This window comes from Vanacampus margaritifer, chromosome 5 (assembly GCF_051991255.1).
Source record: "Vanacampus margaritifer isolate UIUO_Vmar chromosome 5, RoL_Vmar_1.0, whole genome shotgun sequence".
NCBI lineage: Eukaryota > Metazoa > Chordata > Actinopteri > Syngnathiformes > Syngnathidae > Vanacampus > Vanacampus margaritifer.
The window spans coordinates 15,582,361-15,601,637 of record NC_135436.1 but is presented as its reverse complement, the minus strand read 5'-3'; the positions used below and the strand labels follow the sequence as shown (position 1 = coordinate 15,601,637).

The following is a 19,277-nucleotide window of genomic DNA, read 5'->3' as shown; positions in this document are numbered from 1 at the left end:
ATAACAGTATCATGATCTAAATATAAATGTCAAACAATATCACGGAAAGTTATTTAAGAGACAGAAATAATCAGATTCCTTCCTCTCTCTGCTCCTTAAACAAGTCAGATTTTTCTATATATAATGAAATAAATTTAACAAATGTCCCTGAGCAAAGCTAAATTGGAAAAATAAATGTGGTTATTTTGAGGCCTATCCTTGCTTATGTCTCAAAAGTTAAAGTACTCAGAATTCAAAATAGAGCAAACAAACAAATAAATAACTGATATTATAAATATTTAATATATTAAATAATCCTAGCTGACGCAAAATCCAGTCATTTCTGGTTTTTGGGGTGTTTGTTTATTGACCTGCTGTTTTGCTGTTTGTAGGTTATTGCTCTGCGCTTTAACGTGGTTCCAGCCAAACTCATGCGTACTGCACATGTAAGCACTTTTTCTGGTGTTTGTCGACACAACATTAGCTTAGCCAATAGCATGGCTTCTTGTGCTTTCTCTGCCGGTGTTGCTATTCCTTCTCCGTCTTTAGTGATAACAATGTTTAATAGACGGGTAACTTATTTGCCACCATGGAGGCGAGGATTAGTTATTTAGAGGAGAGGATCTGCACCGTGGGAGGATGATGTTTAGCCACGCCAGATAGCAAGTACAGCTAGAAGCTTGTGCCTTGTTAGTGCTGGGTATACACCACCCACCCGCCCCGAGTTCGCAAGCAGCAGATCGGAAATGATTGGTTTCCATGCCGCTTCTGATTGGTGCGCTTGACGGTAGATTGGAGATGGCATTTATGTGTGAGATTATAGTTGATCCAACAGACTATATGATCACGTGGTCAGGAATTGCTGAAAAAACAAACAAAAAAAAAAACATTTATTAATTTTTTTTAATTAATTAATTTTTTTTTTTTAAAAAAGGACAGCAATGATGATGTCAAATCGAATGAACAATACTGAGCTCTCCTGAAAGAGAGAGAGAGAAAAAAAAAAAGGAATTGCTAAAAAAGAAAAAAGATATATATTGTTTAGGCCTACCCTGTACAATTGACCCGAAATGGGTAAGGACTGGGATTGGCTATCTATGTGGGTCATGGGAGAGACTCTAGATGGAGTAGTAGTGTGATAGACAAGTCTGTCACTATAGTTGTTTAATGGCTGTTATGCGTGGATGTCTGGCTCTTTGGTCAGCCCACAGGGTTTTAACCAAAAAGACTAGGTTCAACTCAAGGTTGCGGGTACTGGTCTTCAAATTCCATGACAGATGAGTGTTGCTCCCACCGGGCATGTGGGTTTTGTAACACCCACACATTTTGCACAGACGTCTTACCTCAGTCGCTCACTCTGCCACTGTGTGAACGCCTCCTCTCCCACTCACTCTGTTGTCCCTTGAAACATGACACAGGCTTTTAGTGTGACCAGCCGATGATCGGCTTTGCTTCCTTAAGGACCGCTTCTCTTGTTGTGATTCGCTATTGTTCAGTCCGTGCTGAGGAAGCGGGTGCTCTCTAGGTTCATTGTTCACAAAGGCACATACATACCTACGGAAAAATGGCTTAATTGTTTTATTCTGTAGGTGGGGATTAATTCTGGGAGCTTAATTTTCAGCCTATTCTTTACCATTTTTGTTACAGTTTGTGAGCGAGGCGTATAGAAGGAAGTGAGGCCGTGTGGAGGGGTGGGGGTCTCATGGGTGGTGCTTATTTCCTAGGTGTACATGTGTCTGATGTGTGTATATGAAGATGACCAATTTCATTTACTTTGTAAATAAGTTCAGTATGTAATCAAGATGTAATTGAATATGTGGGCAGATGCTAACTAAAAACATCGTCATGTCGAACACATGATCATTAATTAGTTTTTTTGCGACATACATCCCCCTCACTTTTACAAAGTTATTACCACTCCCATCACAGGACAAACCAGGGGTGGCCAAATTTGGTCCTTGAGAGCCACTATCCAGCCTGTTTTCTATGTTTCTCTCCACTAACACACCTGATTCATGATTAGGATCGTTTTAAGGCTTCTGTAAAGCTTGCTGATGAAGGTAGACATGGAAAACAGGCTGGATAGTGGCTCTCGACGACCAAACATGGCCACCCTTGGTATAAACCAGAAATATTAAATGAAAGAATGGGCAAATAAGGCAAATTAGACTGAACAGCAAGAGATCACGATTTTGCAAACGTCATTTTAAGTCTCACTTGCACCGCATGGCCTGCACTCACCAAACGATACTCTGACAAACAAAAGGACTGAGGAATCCTGTAGTGCGAGGTCTCCATTAACCTAGATCATACGAGTCTCCTGGCTGGCGGGGAAGAAAATAAAATGTTTAGCTTATTCTTTTCAACCTATATTCAATTGAATACTCTACACAGACAATTATGTAATGTTCAAATTGATTAATGTTATTGTTTTTAGTTATTGTTTGTGAATGCTATGTGATGTCTAGTGTTTATATGACAACAAGAAAAAGTGTCGTGCGGTTAGTTACTACAGGCTGGAAAAGGTGTGTGGGTTTGCAATGTTTTCATTGAACTGGTCAATTGTGTGAGGTTGACTGCTTGAAAAAAGAGGTCAAAAGAGGTTGGACAACTGTGGTGTAAAGGATTTTGCCGTATGGGCTCATGAGCACTTCAGAGGACCATTGTCAGTTAACAGTTCATTTCTACATAAAAAAAATGCAAGTTAAAACTCTACCATGCTAAGTGGAAAAGTGTGCTGTGGTCTGACGAGTCCCTTTTTCAAACTGTTTTTGGGAATCATGGATGCCGTTAGGCTTGTCACAATGATTATCATATTGGCTTATTTAATGAATATAGACACAATATTTTTTCACACATAAAAAAAATGCTGCAGGCTTTTGATAGGCAGTACATATTACATAAAAAAAGTACTTACCAAACAGCTATTTCAGCTTTGTACACAAGTGCAAGAGGTCGTTCTGAAGGAGATAAAAGGCATCTTATTTTCACTTTGCCACTGCACGCATGTGTTTGTATGTTGTGTTAATATTTGTTTAAGTGCAATTAATGTGAACAGAGTTTCAGTCTTATTTTATTTATAATTCTACATTTCAATGCCAAAGTTAAATATTCTTGAGAAATTAGTTAATTAATTGCTCTTAAAGGGTGTACTTGAATTATTATCCTATAATATAATTACATTTGTAGCATAAAAAACACATCAAGGATATTATTGTTTATCTTGTTTGGTATCTGGGAAAATATGTGGTCCTCGCATTCTCACATGGAACTGCAAGCAGACCTCCACAAGCCGATGGCATTAAGTTGTCTTGGGAGATTACAAATCTGTGAAGTGGGCACCTGGAGACCCGATCGTATGTGTCAGTGTGTCTATTTCCAAGATAAAGAAGCCTTATAATGTAAATAATAACCTATTGTGTCTTTTCTCTGCTCTTTTATTCAGGTTGGGCTCCCTCCCTCTAGCCTGCCCATCATAATCGATCCATCTGTCAGTCACTGCAGATGTTCTTCATGTTGACCCCAATTAAATCTCAGCACACTTCATAAAGGTAGGCATACTTGGCATACAGTTTTTTTGGTCACTTTAAATATATACAGTATATATATTCTTGGTCACAATAAGAGATTGGAAAAGTACTGACATTCTCTATTTGAGTATAAGTACAATTACTTGTGTATAAAAACAACTTTGATAAAAGTAAAAGTACTCATTCAAATAATTACTCAAGTAAAAGTAAAAAGTACAGGCTCTGAAATGTACTTGACAAGTAGAGGTAAAAAAAATTATTTTTACCGGATGTACATCAATTTGGAAGATATGAGCTAGTAGAGCAAAAATGGGTATACATCAGCAAGTTGACACTATGACTTGCCCTGCGTCAAGTCCACAGTGTTGAGTATCGTGTCGTAGAGACAATCACAAGCTGGGATGTAGGGGACCGTGTGTTACGCTTCATATGAGACATAGGAGACAGTATTGGCTATTTTTTCTTCCAGGTTAAGTATTTTAATCATTTTCATGCATTTAAAAATAAAAGTAACGACCTTGTATTGAAAATGTATTGAGTAAAAAGTACAGATATTCATGTTAAAATTTAACAGTCCGTCCGTCCCTCCGTCTTCTTCCGCTTATCCGGGGTCGGGTTGCGGGGGCAGCAGCTTTAGCAGGGAAGCCCAGACTTCCCTCTCCCCAGCCACTTCAGCCAGCTCATCCGACGGGACCCCAAGGCGTTCCCAGGACAGCCGAGAGACATAGTCTCTCCAGCGTGTCCTGGGTCGTCCCCGGGGCCTCCTGCCGGTAGGACATGCCCGGAACACCTCCCCAGGGAGGCGTCCAGGAGGCATCCGAACCAGATGCCCGAGCCACCTCAACTGGTTCCTCTCAACGTGGAGGAGCAGCGACTCGACGCTGAGTCCCTCTCAGATGACCGAGCTTCTCACCCTATCTCTAAGGGAGAGCCCGGCTACCCTGCGGAGGAAACTCATTTCGGCCGCTTGTATCCGGGATCTTGTTCTTTCGGTCACGACCCACAGTTCGTGACCATAGGTGAGGGTAGGAACGTAGATCGACCGGTAAATCGAGAGCTTTGCCTTTCGGCTCAGCTCCTTCTTCACCACAACGGACCGATACAGCGTCCGCATCACTGCAGATGCTGCACCGATCCGCCTGTCGATCTCCCGCTCTAACCTACCCTCACTCGTGAACAAGACCCCAAGATACTTGAATTCCTCCACTTGGGGCAGGACCTCCTCCCCGACCCGGAGAGGGCACTCCACCCTTTTCCGACTGAGGACCATGGTCTCGGATTTGGAGGTGCTGATCCTCATCCCAACCGCTTCACACTCGGCTGCGAACCGCTCCAGTGAGAGCTGGAGGTCACGGCTTGATGAAGCCAACAGCACCACATCATCTGCAAAAAGCAGAGATGCAATGCTGAGGCCACCAAACCGGACCCCCTCAACGCCTCGGCTACGCCTAGAAATTCTGTCCATAAAAGTTATGAACAGAATCGGTGACAAAGGGCAACCTTGGCGGAGTCCAACCCTCACCGGAAACAAATTCGACTTACTGCCGGCAATGCGGACCAGGCTCTGACATCGGTCGTACAGGGACCGAATAGCCCGTATCAGGGGGCTCGGTAACCCATACTCCCGAAGCGCCCCCCACAGAACTCCCCGAGGGACACGGTCAAACGCCTTCTCCAAGTCCACAAAGCACATGTGGACTGGTTGGGCGAATTCCCACGCACCCTCGAGGACCCTGCTGAGGGTGTAGAGTTGGTCCACTGTTCCACGGCCGGGACGAAAACCACACTGCTCCTCCTGGATCCGAGATTCGACCTCCCGACGGACCCTCCTCTCCAGCACCCCTGAATAGACCTTACCTGGGAGGCTGAGGAATGTGAAAATTTAACAGATAAAAGTAAAAAGTAGTCTAAAAAATAAATACTCAGGAAAGTACAAAGTACTGAAAAAAACTACTCAAGTACAGTAACGGAGTATTTGTACTTCGTCACTTCCCATCTCTGGTCAGAATCCTGTATTAATGGCTTCATGTACTTAAATTGTTGTATACTACGAATCATGGAGGGTAATGTTCTAGTGCTACTTGAACCTAGGCAGGATTTTATGAAATGTCAAGACTATCAAGGTGTTCTGGAGCAAGTGTCACGAAGCTTGGTTTTAGCTGCAGTTCATGTGCCTACAAAGATGACAATGACGTTTAAACATACATCTAAAAACACCCATAAATTGCTAAGAACAAAAAATAAGACTGTTCTGAAGAGAATCAGATTTGATTGTACATCTGTCGAAGAAGTTGAAAATGGCAGTCTGGGGTAGGCACCCTTCAAATCTGAGACAGCAGTTTGATCAGGAGGAGTGGGCCAGCATGCTGTACCTGTTGACTGGTTCACACATCTCTTTGACAGTTACACAGACTTTTGGTTGCAGTGATCGATGAGCTTAGTCTACGAAAGTTACGGTTATCATCAATTTGTCCAGGTTAGTTTAATTGATAATTGTCGGTTATTAATTAGAGACCAGTCCAGAGACGTGGTAGGGTACAGTTTGGGTATTAGGGTACAGTTTTGTCCACATATTAATAATACACCAGTTTATACATTCATCCCCTGGGCCATTGGTAGTTCTGTAGTTCGACTTTGGTACAGCTGACTTCTCATATCTCTGATTGACTGGTAACCAGTCTATCTTGTAGGCAAGCATTACCCTGCCATCACTCTGAAGAGGATAAGCTCTATGAATAACGGATGGATGCACATCCAATCTCCTACCACAATTATAATCACCTTTCCAAATGATAGTGGTATGCTTTCCAGATCAAATATTTACAAAGTTAACACATGCAGTACAGAAAGCACTGCAATAATGTTGGCTGTGACTATTGGTGGAGATATGTGTCTTCTGGATGAGTTTGCCTTTTTATTATGGGGATTTGTGGTCTGACATCCTCTACCTTTATTACAGAACAGCCAAGAAAAACATTACATTTTATAGAATGTGATGGTTGGATAAATCATAAAGCAATAACCTGTTGTTGCCACACTTGTTGTTGTCAGAGCGTAAATTACATTTTAAAAATGTATAGCACTTTTCTGGTAGGTCTAAAAAGGAACCCAGAAACCAATTCCCCAAGAGCAAACAAAAAACAAAACAAAACAAATAATTTATTTATTATTATTATTATTATTATTATTATTAACTAAATAAAAAAGGCATACAATAGCAATGCTCCTGATTATTTAGTCACATTAACTACTTTTTTTTGTTAACAATTTAAAGTTTTAAAATGTTGGAATTCTTGGTCTTGAAAAAAAAATCGAAATCACTCAACACCCCCCCACCCCCGCTAATCTGTACCCACAGTTTAGTAATCTGTTCCCACAGTTTAGTAATCTGCTCCCACAGTTTAGTAATTTGTTCTCACAGTTTAGTAATCTGTACCCACAGTTTAGTGATCTGTATCCACAGTTTACTAATCTGTACCCACAGTTTAGCACGGCAATAAGAAATGAAGAAGAACACTCAAATATATAGATACAAATTTGTACACATTTTATTTGAAAACTGGGTTAGTGTGGAGTGTGAAACGGACATTCCAAAATTACGTCACAATACTGTTTCTTTTTCGCGTGTTCTTCTTCGTTTCTTAACTGTGGGTTCAGATTGCTAAACTGCGGGTACAGATTTCTAAACTGTGGGAACAGATTATTAAACTATGGGTACAGGTTAGTAAACTGTGGGTACAGATTAGTAAACTGTGAGAACAGGTTAGTAAACTGTGGGTACAGATTAGTAAACTGTGGGAACAGTTTAATAAACTGTGGGTACAGATTAGTAAACTGTGGCTGCAGATTAGCAAAAAATAAAAAATAAAAATTCATAGCCTGGCACCAGAGGGGCTCCTTACAATCCTGCTGGCCCTGTTCAGAGGCATTTCCTGTTCAGCCATTTCCATCTGACTTCAGGCAAAATGCAAGCTACACCCTGGCCTGGTCGTCAATCGTAGGGCACATATAGAGACAGAAAAACCTTCATTCACAATGCTACTGAGTGGCAACTGCACCCATGCTGCCTACGCGGAAGTAGACCAAGTAAACCGTTACAGCGATGACTTACTTTGACCTTGCTTAGCACTTTTTTCCACGATTCACTGTTCATCAAATTGCGGATCCATTTTGTAGTTCCAGTAGGAATATCACATGAAAACCAACTTGTCTGCAACAAAAATGATGATCCAATTCAAAAGGGCTTTATTTTGACCTTTTACAAAGAGCTGATGCTTGTTTTCAAATTGACTCTTTACATCATTTTCAGTTTTCTCTGGTCAGCAAACTGTGGTCTTTTGTTCAAGGTGCCAATTTATTGATGACAAGAAAAGGAAAAAAAAGTTTCCTTTTGCTGAAATGGTTTCAAGCCTGAAGCTAATGAAATACACATGGTTTTTAATTAGCCTACTTGGAATACAGATCATTTTTAGGCCGTGATCTATTATTGAAACAAGCTCACAAAAGATTGTTAATGACAATGATAACGACATGGTTCTTTCTCAAATTTCAGAACAATCAATTGCCATGACTGTCAGTCAAATGCGCTTCATTTAGATGACAGATGACACATGTTAAAGATTGCCAAGCACAATAACAGTTTTACATCTAATTATCCATCTTTATGTGAGCATAATTAAAATTCCCTTTTTTGCGCATTGTGAATTTTAAAGCAGTCTGTTTTCATTTATTTAACAAGCCATAATAGATTATTCATCTGAAATGAATAACCAGCATGCACTGTGCTAGGGAAAGTGTCATCTAAGAATGCTTTTTGGGGAAATAAAAGGATATTTATTTAGGCTTCGTTCTTGAGCTGGTAATCTGCTAGGCACATACAGGAAAGCCAAGAAAGAAACAGACCCATTTGTGTTTATTCTTTGCCAGTATTTGGTGGGGTATAAGAAAAAACATGTCCCATTGCATGAACGAAGAACAAGATATAAACTACATTAATTGAAGACAACACGAAAAGCAGCTCAATTATATTAAGACATGGGACTGCAATGCAGAGCGTGGGGTTTTCACTACTCTGCTGACATGGCTGACATCCTTCTCATGGTAGAAGGATAAAACAAGATTGATCAGAGCCACATTACAACTAGCAAAACATTTATTTTATTGTGCATTGTGTCATTTTGCAAAACACACTTGTAAGTATAAACATATGAGAAAAGTTGTTCTGCTTGTCACCTAACAATGATGCCGCTGTCATTTTAATCTCACATACTGAACACATACAGTCATTTACTTACAATTTTCACTTTGGCCTTCAAAATAATATTCCTATGGTAGCCTTGTTCTGGACATAACTTTGCAACCATATCACACTGTTTTCATCTAATATGATTGAAACTCACACTAATACTGGTGTCACTTAACATCATACATATTCAATGAAGTGGAATTATGTCCAAGACAAGAATGCACACTCCTTCTGGCAAATCCATAGTACTTTCACAAACATACATAACTGATTCCTGTGGTAGTAATTACTTGCATGCAAATGTAGTTTAAATTTACTATATGCCCTGCTTTATAAACTGTACAGTATGTGCTTAGAGATATTTATCAAACAGGCACACCTGCTTGGATGAGAAATGTGCCTGCCAGCCAAGTTGCACCACAATTTTCATCACTAAACAGATTCACTTTCACCTATTTCTATTGGTACTGTAATAGTAAATGAGACATTATTTGTAAAAAGATTGTATTCCCGTGGTACGACAAGCAATGGTTCACACTGCATTATTCATAGATTTAGTCCATGATGCTCAAATTCACATAATGAATGAAAAATGTAGGATAAGTAAAATTAGTCCCAAATTATTTCTAAAACAAAAATGTAATCGCATATTATTGTAGAGGTAATTAGCTTAAATGGTTTCCAAGCTATTTTCCCTGGATGACTCAAGAATAAAAAGCATTTGTAAAAATTTGTAGTGTAGAATTCTCTCCATAAGCTCCAACCGTCTGTGAGCTTTTATATTGGGATGGATCAATTTAAAGGCAGGGTTGTTGTGTGTATGCGTGTGTGATGAAATGGCCATGTGTTATTGTATCTTTGATGGCGTGTAAAGCTAAAACGTCACCTGCAAACAGAGTCCCTGAATGGAGAAATCTTAATGTTGATGACTCCCAAGTAGCACAATTTTCTAACCAGTTTTCTTCCTTTTTGTTTTTTACCCTCTTTCTGAGTTCTTCATTCTCTTATTACAGCTTGTCCTTTTCACTACTACCCTATTACATATTCTATTTCCACTTTTAAATTTATTACTCCCCCTTTTCATTTTTATATAATAAAATTACTCCGTAATCGACATAATCACTCAACAGCTCTCTATTGCTTTCTGCTAAATTAAACACATCAGTCACACCTAAACCTTTAAAACACTTCATAAAATCAGATAGCCAAGAGGGTCAAGATGGGAGAATAAATAGTACAGCAGGCTGTCAAAGAGTTGAGAAAGAGGTTACACAGAAAGAAAGTTTTGTCATTTGTGAACAATCTAACCACACAGCACAACTGAAACAATCAAATAGACATAGTACAGTATAATGATTTAATCGGCATAACTTAAAAAACTATAGCTGTGTATTTTTATGGCTTGTAAAATATTTTTTCTCCTAATCCTTCCATTATCAACGCATTTTCTATACAACCTGTTGTCATCATTCCCGGATAAATTAGAGCAAGCGAAGGAGTGCACCTTGGACTGGTCGACAGGTTAATCGCAGGCCACAAGCAGACACAACATGGGAGGATGCTGGAGAACACGGGTAGAACCCGGGAGAACATGCAAACTCCACACAGCAGGGCCCAATCCCAGAACACAAAACCTCTCAGTTAATTTGACGCTTATCGAGCGTGTATGTGATAAGGGAAATTGTCTTTGAAAGATAGACATCAGTAAGCTTCACAGTCACTAGTTTCTAAACATGAAGGACACAATGTCAGGAAAATACTGTAAATCAAAAGTTTACAGATGAACAAAAAGCAGTTGCAAACAAATTATTTTAAATTTTCGGAACTGACGGTGAAATGAGCTTTTAAATCTAAATTAATTAAATCTGCATTTATCCTTTGTCCCCCATTTAGTCGCTCCTCTGGCTCCTTTAGAACCACCGACTCGTTTTATAGTGAAACAAATGACAATTGAGGTTATGTTTATCCTGGGCCCTTTGGTGGTCATGCTAGAAACCATTGCATAATATTGCATGGAAAAAATAACATATAAACCAATGAGCTGTGTTAAAACAAGTTACAGTAGAGTAGACATTATACAGTTTATGTAACATGCCTTATAAATGGATTACATTCTAACAGCCATGCAGTTATGATATGTGTTATGTGAAATTGTGTTAAAAGCTGTATGCAATTGAATGCTATATAAGGCATAGTAGTGTGCGATACCGCATATTTTGGTTTCAAATGCAAATGACCACCGAGCTGCAAGTTTGAGGCCCAAGTCGTAGATGACACCTTTAAGCACTGCATTATTATCACTCGAAATACGGCATATTATATTATTTTTTTTTATTCTATTTCTATGCGGGCCCTTCAGACAATGGGCTCTGTTTCCATGCACAATTATTTCTTACTTGTTAATTTGTTATCTTCAAATGTAACACTACCTTTGGTAATTCACTTATCCAGTCAAACTCAATTGCTTGAACTCATTAATCACTGATCAAATCACTTAAAAACACAGAAGTAGCATCGCAAATTATTAAAACTCTGGCCTCCCAAGGAAGGCATTTTTAGTATCGTCAACAGTGCCATAAATGCTGTTCTAAAGGTTAATTTAATTTAATGTAATCCAATTTCATTTAGTGCACTGATATTGCCTCAAGGAGAAATTTAATTTACACTCTGTTGTATATATTTTGTGTGGTACACCACCCACATAGAACTAAATCACACACATGCAGGCATGCAAAGTGAGGTGACATCACAGTGAAAAGTGGCACTCAAACAGAGCTGAACCACTTGAGCCGGTGGGGTGGGGAAAGTGCCTTGCTCAAGCGCACGTTGACAGTAGACAGGAAGCAGACAAGCATCTCTCCAACAACGAGTTGACATTTTTTAATTTTGTCCGCAGCGGTATTTGAACCTTGACCCTCTCAAGTCCTTCCAGATGAGTTATTTAGCGGGCCTATTAAAAAAAATTCCCCGGGAATTTTCCATACTAGTATTGTAGGCTTTTACCACTTGGCTTCAGCAGGACACTTGGCTGCTTTTCAAGGGCAGTATGCAGGTTAAATATGCACCGCCAACAGATTACCATTTTGTAACATCATAATGAATGTAATGAGGAATATAAATAGAGCTAGCCCATTGAGAGATTGACAGAAAGACAACATTTACATGCATGCAATAACCCTTTTAAACCATATTGCCAATATTCGGGTTTCGTAAGGCCATGTAAAAACCTGAATATTTACTCCTTTCATAACCGGAATTCTTGCTCATATAAACACATTCGGAATAACTCGATCGATCGGGGCAATGTTTTTTCTTTTTTGTCTTCTTTTTTTCTTCTTTGCTTATTTGACTCGTAAGGAATCTTGGTCACGACTTGTATGCGCAGCTCCGTCCTACTTGCTAAAGGAGCCTCCCTTGAATACATTGATTTCTCAACTGCGTTTTCACATTATTTTGTGTCTCTACGGTGAAAACGCCACAGTTTGTGCTTATATACACATACAGTAAATACAAGTATATAAGTCTGTGCTACTGGCGTGTAACCCACCAGAAATACTTAAGCCGTTGTCAACAAACATGAGAACTACACTTCTGGAGGAGTAACATTAATATGTATTTTATTGAATGTATAGTAACATAAAAGCGGAAATGACGTTATTTATGTAATTACGGGTTATTCCAATCGAGCACAAATGAGCATGTAAACGGGAGTAACTCTTTCCGCCACACATGTAAACGGGTTACCTTGATTGTTTCAAAAAGCGGAATTCTGACCTTAACCCGAATATTGACTGCATGTAAACGTATTCAAGGATTCTATAGCATGCTGAAATGAAACAAGAAATGCTAAGGCCTACAAACATAACAATTTCAAATCTTAAAAGATTGTTTATCTGTTACAGACCCCACGCATAAAGGTAGTAGTTTTGTGCGGTGTGCTCCGATAATCTCAACATAGAGCACCACACACATTAAGATTTTCTTCCACCACCGCTGCTTACTGTGAAGTGAGTTGAGTTTATTGCCGCTATACAGCAGTCACAAATCAAGTCTGCCTCGCAAATCAAAGCAAAAATATCATCAGATGATTGACAGCTCGTATCTTGAAAAATTCAAGTCGATTCACTCCTGTCTCAAGGCAAACAGTATATTATTGGTAAAATGAAGTTACTTTACAGAGTATGAGTCCTTTAGTATCATTTTTGATTGTGTGATATGCACTAAGTAAATAAATAAATAAATAAATACATACATAAAGTGCTCAGCATAAATGAGTACACACCAACAGGTTTAGATTCCTTTCAGAATCAAGATTTTCTATGGGATACTATACTACAAAATACTCCCACAAATGTGGGCCACTGATTGCTAACGAGATTTGTTAGTTAGCACACACAAAAAAGTGTTTTCTTAACAAATTTGTTAAAGAACATTTTTGCACAAATAAGTAAACCCCGAGAAAAAGACTGACAACTTGTTAATTCCGGGCCGAGCAGATATGTTGCTACCCATAAAAGTCACAGAGGTAATAGAAAATACTAGATGTAGTCGTTTTTGTTGTGGTAATATATATATATATATATATATATATATGCTGAGCACTGTAAATAAATAAATACAAGCATTCACCCACATGTTGTGGAGATCAAATTAGCAATGTGAGCAACATGAGCAGCACTCATTTTCACGTAGTGTAAAAGTAGCTCACCGAAGAAAAAAGGATCAAGACCCCAGTGAGAGAATATGGACTGACAAACATTGTTGCAGTGTGCTCGCATCACCTCATTATGAACTGTACTGGCAGGACTATTTTAGAAAGTTGATGCACTGAGCACAGTGTTGGATGGAACTGGCACGAAAGGGAGCTGAATATTTTGATAGGTACAGAGTGAAACAACAAGAAAGAGTCGTGTATCATAAGATATCCCCGCACAAATGTTTATGCGGTTTTGCTCCTCGTTGTATGTCTTTTACAGTCAAGGTGAAGGTTTGTATGAACAACTCTGTTTATCAGCCCACGTGCATTTATGTGGGGATTTGTTTGTGCCATTGTGTGTATATCTGCAGGGCTGCCAGCTTGGTCACCCAGCTGGTATGAGATTTGGATAGCAGGGGAAATGTGCCAGAACCATGACCCCTCACTCAACATAATAGCTCCCTGAGCCAAAACTATGAACAAACAAGGCAAAAGGTGCCAACATCCATGAAAGTAATTCTGGGAAATGTGACTTCAAACCAGCCCAATGGACTAGACTAAATGATTTGTGTTTATGTATCTACACACACGTACGCACACATGCATACTCTATTTTGACCACTGGCCCCAGACAACAAAGATCTTTACATAGATAAAACCAGTCCAATAGTGGAAAAAAAGCATCAAATCAATAACTTGATGTTTTACACTTTTTAACTGTATAGTATTTCTTCAAACTTCAAACAACTATGAATGACTGTAGAATAACTGTATCAATAAACTAATAGATACCCATTTGATACCGGGCCACACAGAACTATAGACACCCCAGAGAAAAAATAAATAAAATAAAATAAATAAATAAATCTACTTGTGCATGGTGGAAAATTAATTTGTGATTAATCATGAGTTAATTATATAAATCATGCGATTAATTTCAATAAGACTTTTAATAGATTGACAGTCTTCATTTTAAGTAACAGCAATACTTTTACAATGTAAGAATACAAAAATGAAGCTTTAACTGTGCTAGTGAAATACAATTAAAGCATGAAGGTCAAAAATCCCACTAGCAACTGCTATGCAATCGGTGGTAATATTGTTAAGGGCTTCAGTCAATAGTCAGCGATACCCTGCATTTCAAAATGAGCTTTTTTAACAAGTTATTCACAAGAAAAAAACGGCAAGAAAGATTTGGCAAAGATAAAACATGCTGAGTTAAAATAACCAAAATATATAAATGGCTACCAGTGATTCATAATTTTGTTCCAAGGCAGAGACCAAGCATGCATAGTGCATTTCAAAATCCCTTATACAAACGCTCCCCACCTTACGAACGAGTTACGTTCCGGACGATCGTTCGTAAGGTGAATTTGTTCGTAAGTTGCTTCAGTGCTATATTTTGTATTATAATTTATGTTTAAAGCCTATATAAGTATATTGAAGGTTTATATAAGTATGTTTAAGGCTTGTACAAGTAACCTGCATTGGTTTGTACTGAAAAAAACTTTTAATAAAATGGAGAGAATACGTACAGTACTGTACTGTACTACGTATGTTAGAGAGAGAGAGCGAGAGACACACACAGTATGTACATGTACGTAATAAGATAAATAAAATGAAGTTTAACTTACTTTTGGAAGATGTACTCGATGCTTAAGGAGATGATGGAGGAGGAGGAAGAGGAGGATTTTATATCATGAGAGATTCTTCGTCGTCGCTGGAATCGGCTTCAAAAGTTATTTCCTCCTTCATGGGGACCGACGTTTCTTCCTCCTCCTCCTCGACACGTTGCTGAGCCTCCAATGAGCTCTCACAGCGCCAAGCGTCGGTATTAGCGGCGGAAAGAAGCACTATGCGCAATACAAAATCTAACTTACAGCATTTCTTTCCGAACATTTTTCGACATACTGTACGCGCAGAAATGTTCGTATGTACCGTTGTTCGTAACTCGAATGTTCGTAAGTAGGGGAACGTCTGTACTTATAGCCAGTCAATGCTTGGACTTGGCGAATGACCGTTTGACTCATTTTGGGGTGACCCAACAACCACAATCAGCAATCTGCACAGAGCTTGGACACACTTCACACCGTTCGTTTTGATCTGTCGCCCTATTGTACCAATATACATAACACCACATAGTTGCAACAGTGATGCAATGGCACATGTAAAAAGGCTAGTCCTGGTCAGTGGGTCAGAGGAGGGTGTGGGAATTGTTCCAAAGTCCAGCAAGGTTAACATCACCCAGTATGATTGACATTAAAAAGCAGGAATCAGCTGATATTTTATAAAAATAGCAATTTTCTGTATTTGTGGAAGAAATCACTCAATCGATTAGTGAAAGCAACCATTATAATACTGTTGTTGAATGTTTTCATCCATGTCTGAGAATTATTGCCTTATAATTTAGTTTGTTGTGTCTTGGAAGTGTGCCGGTATTAAAAATCACTATATCATCTGAAGAAATGAGCTTCACCATCAGCTAATAGCACATAACATGCATTATTCTTCATCACTGACATACCCTGGGCCTGAGCCCCACACATCTTTACTTGCAATAGCATTCCCACAAACTCATACACATTCTCTCTCTCGCTCACATACTCTAAACTAGTCTGTGTCTTTTCCCTTATTCTTTATCATAGAAATTCCAGTGGTCATTGCGTGAAAAGTGTACACAAAACTAACATGGATTAAATGTGTAACTTTAACTTCCTATAGCTGTGCAAAGATTTATGTTCTTGCTTGTGAGTCTTTGGTGCGTGCATATCAAATAAAAATAGGATTAGTAACATATGTACCGCTTGAGAAAAGGAAGTAATTGTACCCATTAACTTGTGGACCTTAAATGATCCTCCAGTTCATTATTGAGCTTTTTCTCACATTCAAGACAAGAGTTTTCCAAATGTGTATTTTTCAGCTTCTATTTCAGCTAATTGTTATAACAGAATGATGCTTATACATGGTCATAAAAGCCACTTTGAAAAGATAAAGTAACTTTATTTAAACGGGATTAAAATCAGGATACGCCCGTTTTTACGCTTGAACGCAGCTGCACAGTCTACAACTATAGACCCCTTATCATATAATGTGCAGTTATTCTTTGGACAATGCACAATTTTCAGTTACAAGCTTGCTAGCTTTTGCCCTCACACATTTACTGAGGACTTTAATAGAGCAGAGTAACGCAGATCTCTACTCACTAGTTGTCAATTATAAAGTGGTAACCTATTTAAATGTTACGTGGGTTCCATAAATCCAAAGATGTGTTCATATGGTACATGGTAAAATCTTCTGCCTCAGTTGCAGAACTTTTAAATAAAAAATTATGTGTTTATTTATTTAGTATACGATGTGACACGGACAGAAGAAATGTATGCTTCCTGTGTTCTTTCGTGCGTGTGTTTGTTTGTGTATGTGTGTTGTGATAGAACAGAGCGAGGCCAGTGTACAAAAATAAACTCAAGACTATCCTACTGTATAGTGAAACGACACTCTTTACACAGCACCAGTGTAGTTGCACTCTCTGCGATGGGGAATCTGTTCGACCCCATCACCCTATGACGACAACGCAGACTCATTACTTGCCAGATCTCCAGACTAATCTTGTGCTTTCTCACAGCCCCCATACACACACTCACAACACCCCCACAACCATAACACATACTCTTCCTACCTCCTCACTGTTACCATCCATGTGTCATCGACTGTTGCTAAGATACAGGCCTCCACCAAGTTTTTTTTCTTTAACCAATGGTTTTGACAGCGACCCCATTCTGTAGGATCACTTTTTTTTTTCTCCCCTATTTGCTATTGTCTTCAACTGTTATTCATCTAGTTGCTGCCATGCCTGTAGTGGGCTCAATCGCTGCTCCATGCCTTTTGATATCTTCACCAAGACATTATTCATAATGGATGACATTGGGTGGATGATTGAGGGACAAACAACATATTGAATTTGATGTAACACTAAATGCAATCAGCACTGGGATACATTGTGGTCTTCGACTACAATCATATATTTGATTTTATTTAGCAAAAATTATTAACTTAACTCATTCACTGCCACTGCCACTTAACTCATTCACTGCCATTGACGGCTATAGAGACGTCAAAAATTCATTTGAACTATTTCTATTAGTTTCAAAATGTTTTCTACATTTGTTAAAAAGAGTATGAAAACCTAGAAAATGTATTGTACATTTAGAACAGATATCAAATTTGTGATTGATCTTAACTAGTTAACTAGTGAAGTCATGTGATTAAATACAATTAAAAAATGGAATCGCCTGATGCCCCTAAGTTAAAAAAGAAAGAAAAGATTATTCAAAATTAGGGGCATCAAACGATTAAATTATATTAATCGCATGACTTCATTTGTTAACTCACGATTCATCACAAATGTGAAATCTGTTCTAAATGTGCAATTAAAATAATTCTAGGTTTTCATACTCTTGTTTTTTTTAATTAATAGAAATAGTTCAAATAAATTTTTGACATCTATAGCCGTCAATGGCAGTGAATGAGTTAATTACGAAAGATGCAGTATACAGTATGTGTAGTACATGGCATATTTATGCATACGGGTGAGCAGTACAGATCAGTATGTGCATGCAAATGCTAGTATATGCTAGATGAATATTTTCACGGTTTGGTTCACAGAGAGGAAATTATATATACACACAAACACACACACACACACACACACGACAGTGGTGTACACCAGTGGACCATCTGACAGGGTAATCTATCTCCATTGTGGGATGCAAAGTACGCAAAGGAAGTGCAAGACACACCATAAGACAGAAACCCAAAAATACACATATGCACACATTTTCCAACTAACAAGTTCACACCAGTGCAAATCTTTTTTCGAACACCTCCACTTCTTCCATTCATCATTCCATTGCTCTACCCCAGGGATCGGCAAGTTCTGTCCTAGAGAGACGCAGTCCTGCATGTTTTTCGGTGTCTCCTGCTTCCAACCCAGGTGTTTCAAATCATCAGTTCATAATTAGGTTCTGCAGGAGCCTCTCAGCTGTGTTCGAGGAGGAAAACATCAAAAACATGCGGGACTGCGGTTCTCTAGGACCGAACTTGCCTACCCCCTGCTCTACCCAGTGTTACTTCAGTTCCCAAAAATGTCCGCCAACTTTGTTTGAACAAAACGGGGGTCATGTTGGTAAATTGCAGTGAGCCACACGCTCAATAATTAACATTATTATTGTGTATTGTGAAGCCACACACAAGCAATAAAAGGCAAAGATCTCTATCATGCTAAGACCAACTCACTGACTTGCTAAAGTAACGTCTGCCATCTAAAAAAAAAACAATGTACAGTAGTTAATGCGTAATACTTCAGAAAAATAAACAAACAGCACAACTTGCCTTTGCAACCATATTTGTCCTAAGATTTATCCCAAGAGGGTCTATATAAAATGCAGTATGTCTAGAATTCTTGTTATAAAATCAGTTGTTGATATGGTGTTCTGCACTTTATTTTGTTGCCTTGGTAATCAATTGATGTTATTAGAAATGTAAGGTCTCCGTCAATAATCAGTTGTCATTCAGTTGTTGTTGTTTTTTGTTTTTTAACCACCATACATCCAAAACAAAATTGATAATTGGTCATGAATAGTAATATAAATATCCTTTTGACATATTGTTGTTGTTATAGAAGAAAATGATGCCAATTTAAGTACTCTGTTTTAAATAATCTGTAGCTACTGTTAGAAATACACGTAAAATAATTAATACAGGCAGATAAAAAAAAAAATGTTTACTATGTACGCATGAAATTAGTATAGCATTGCTTATATGTTAGAAT

The 19,277-nt window shown here is 38.6% G+C and overlaps 1 protein-coding gene across 2 annotated transcripts in view; it reads left to right on the top strand.

Annotated features, from left to right (window-relative positions):
* Positions 1 to 19,277, top strand: part of LOC144052380 (leucine-rich repeat and fibronectin type III domain-containing protein 1-like protein) — a 155,757-nt gene that overhangs the window by 73,853 nt on the left and 62,627 nt on the right. For both annotated transcript variants that reach the window (XM_077566381.1, XM_077566380.1), the window contains exon 2: positions 3,425 to 3,530. The gene's annotated coding sequence lies outside the window, so the exon portion shown is untranslated. The remainder of the gene's footprint in view (positions 1 to 3,424; positions 3,531 to 19,277) is intronic.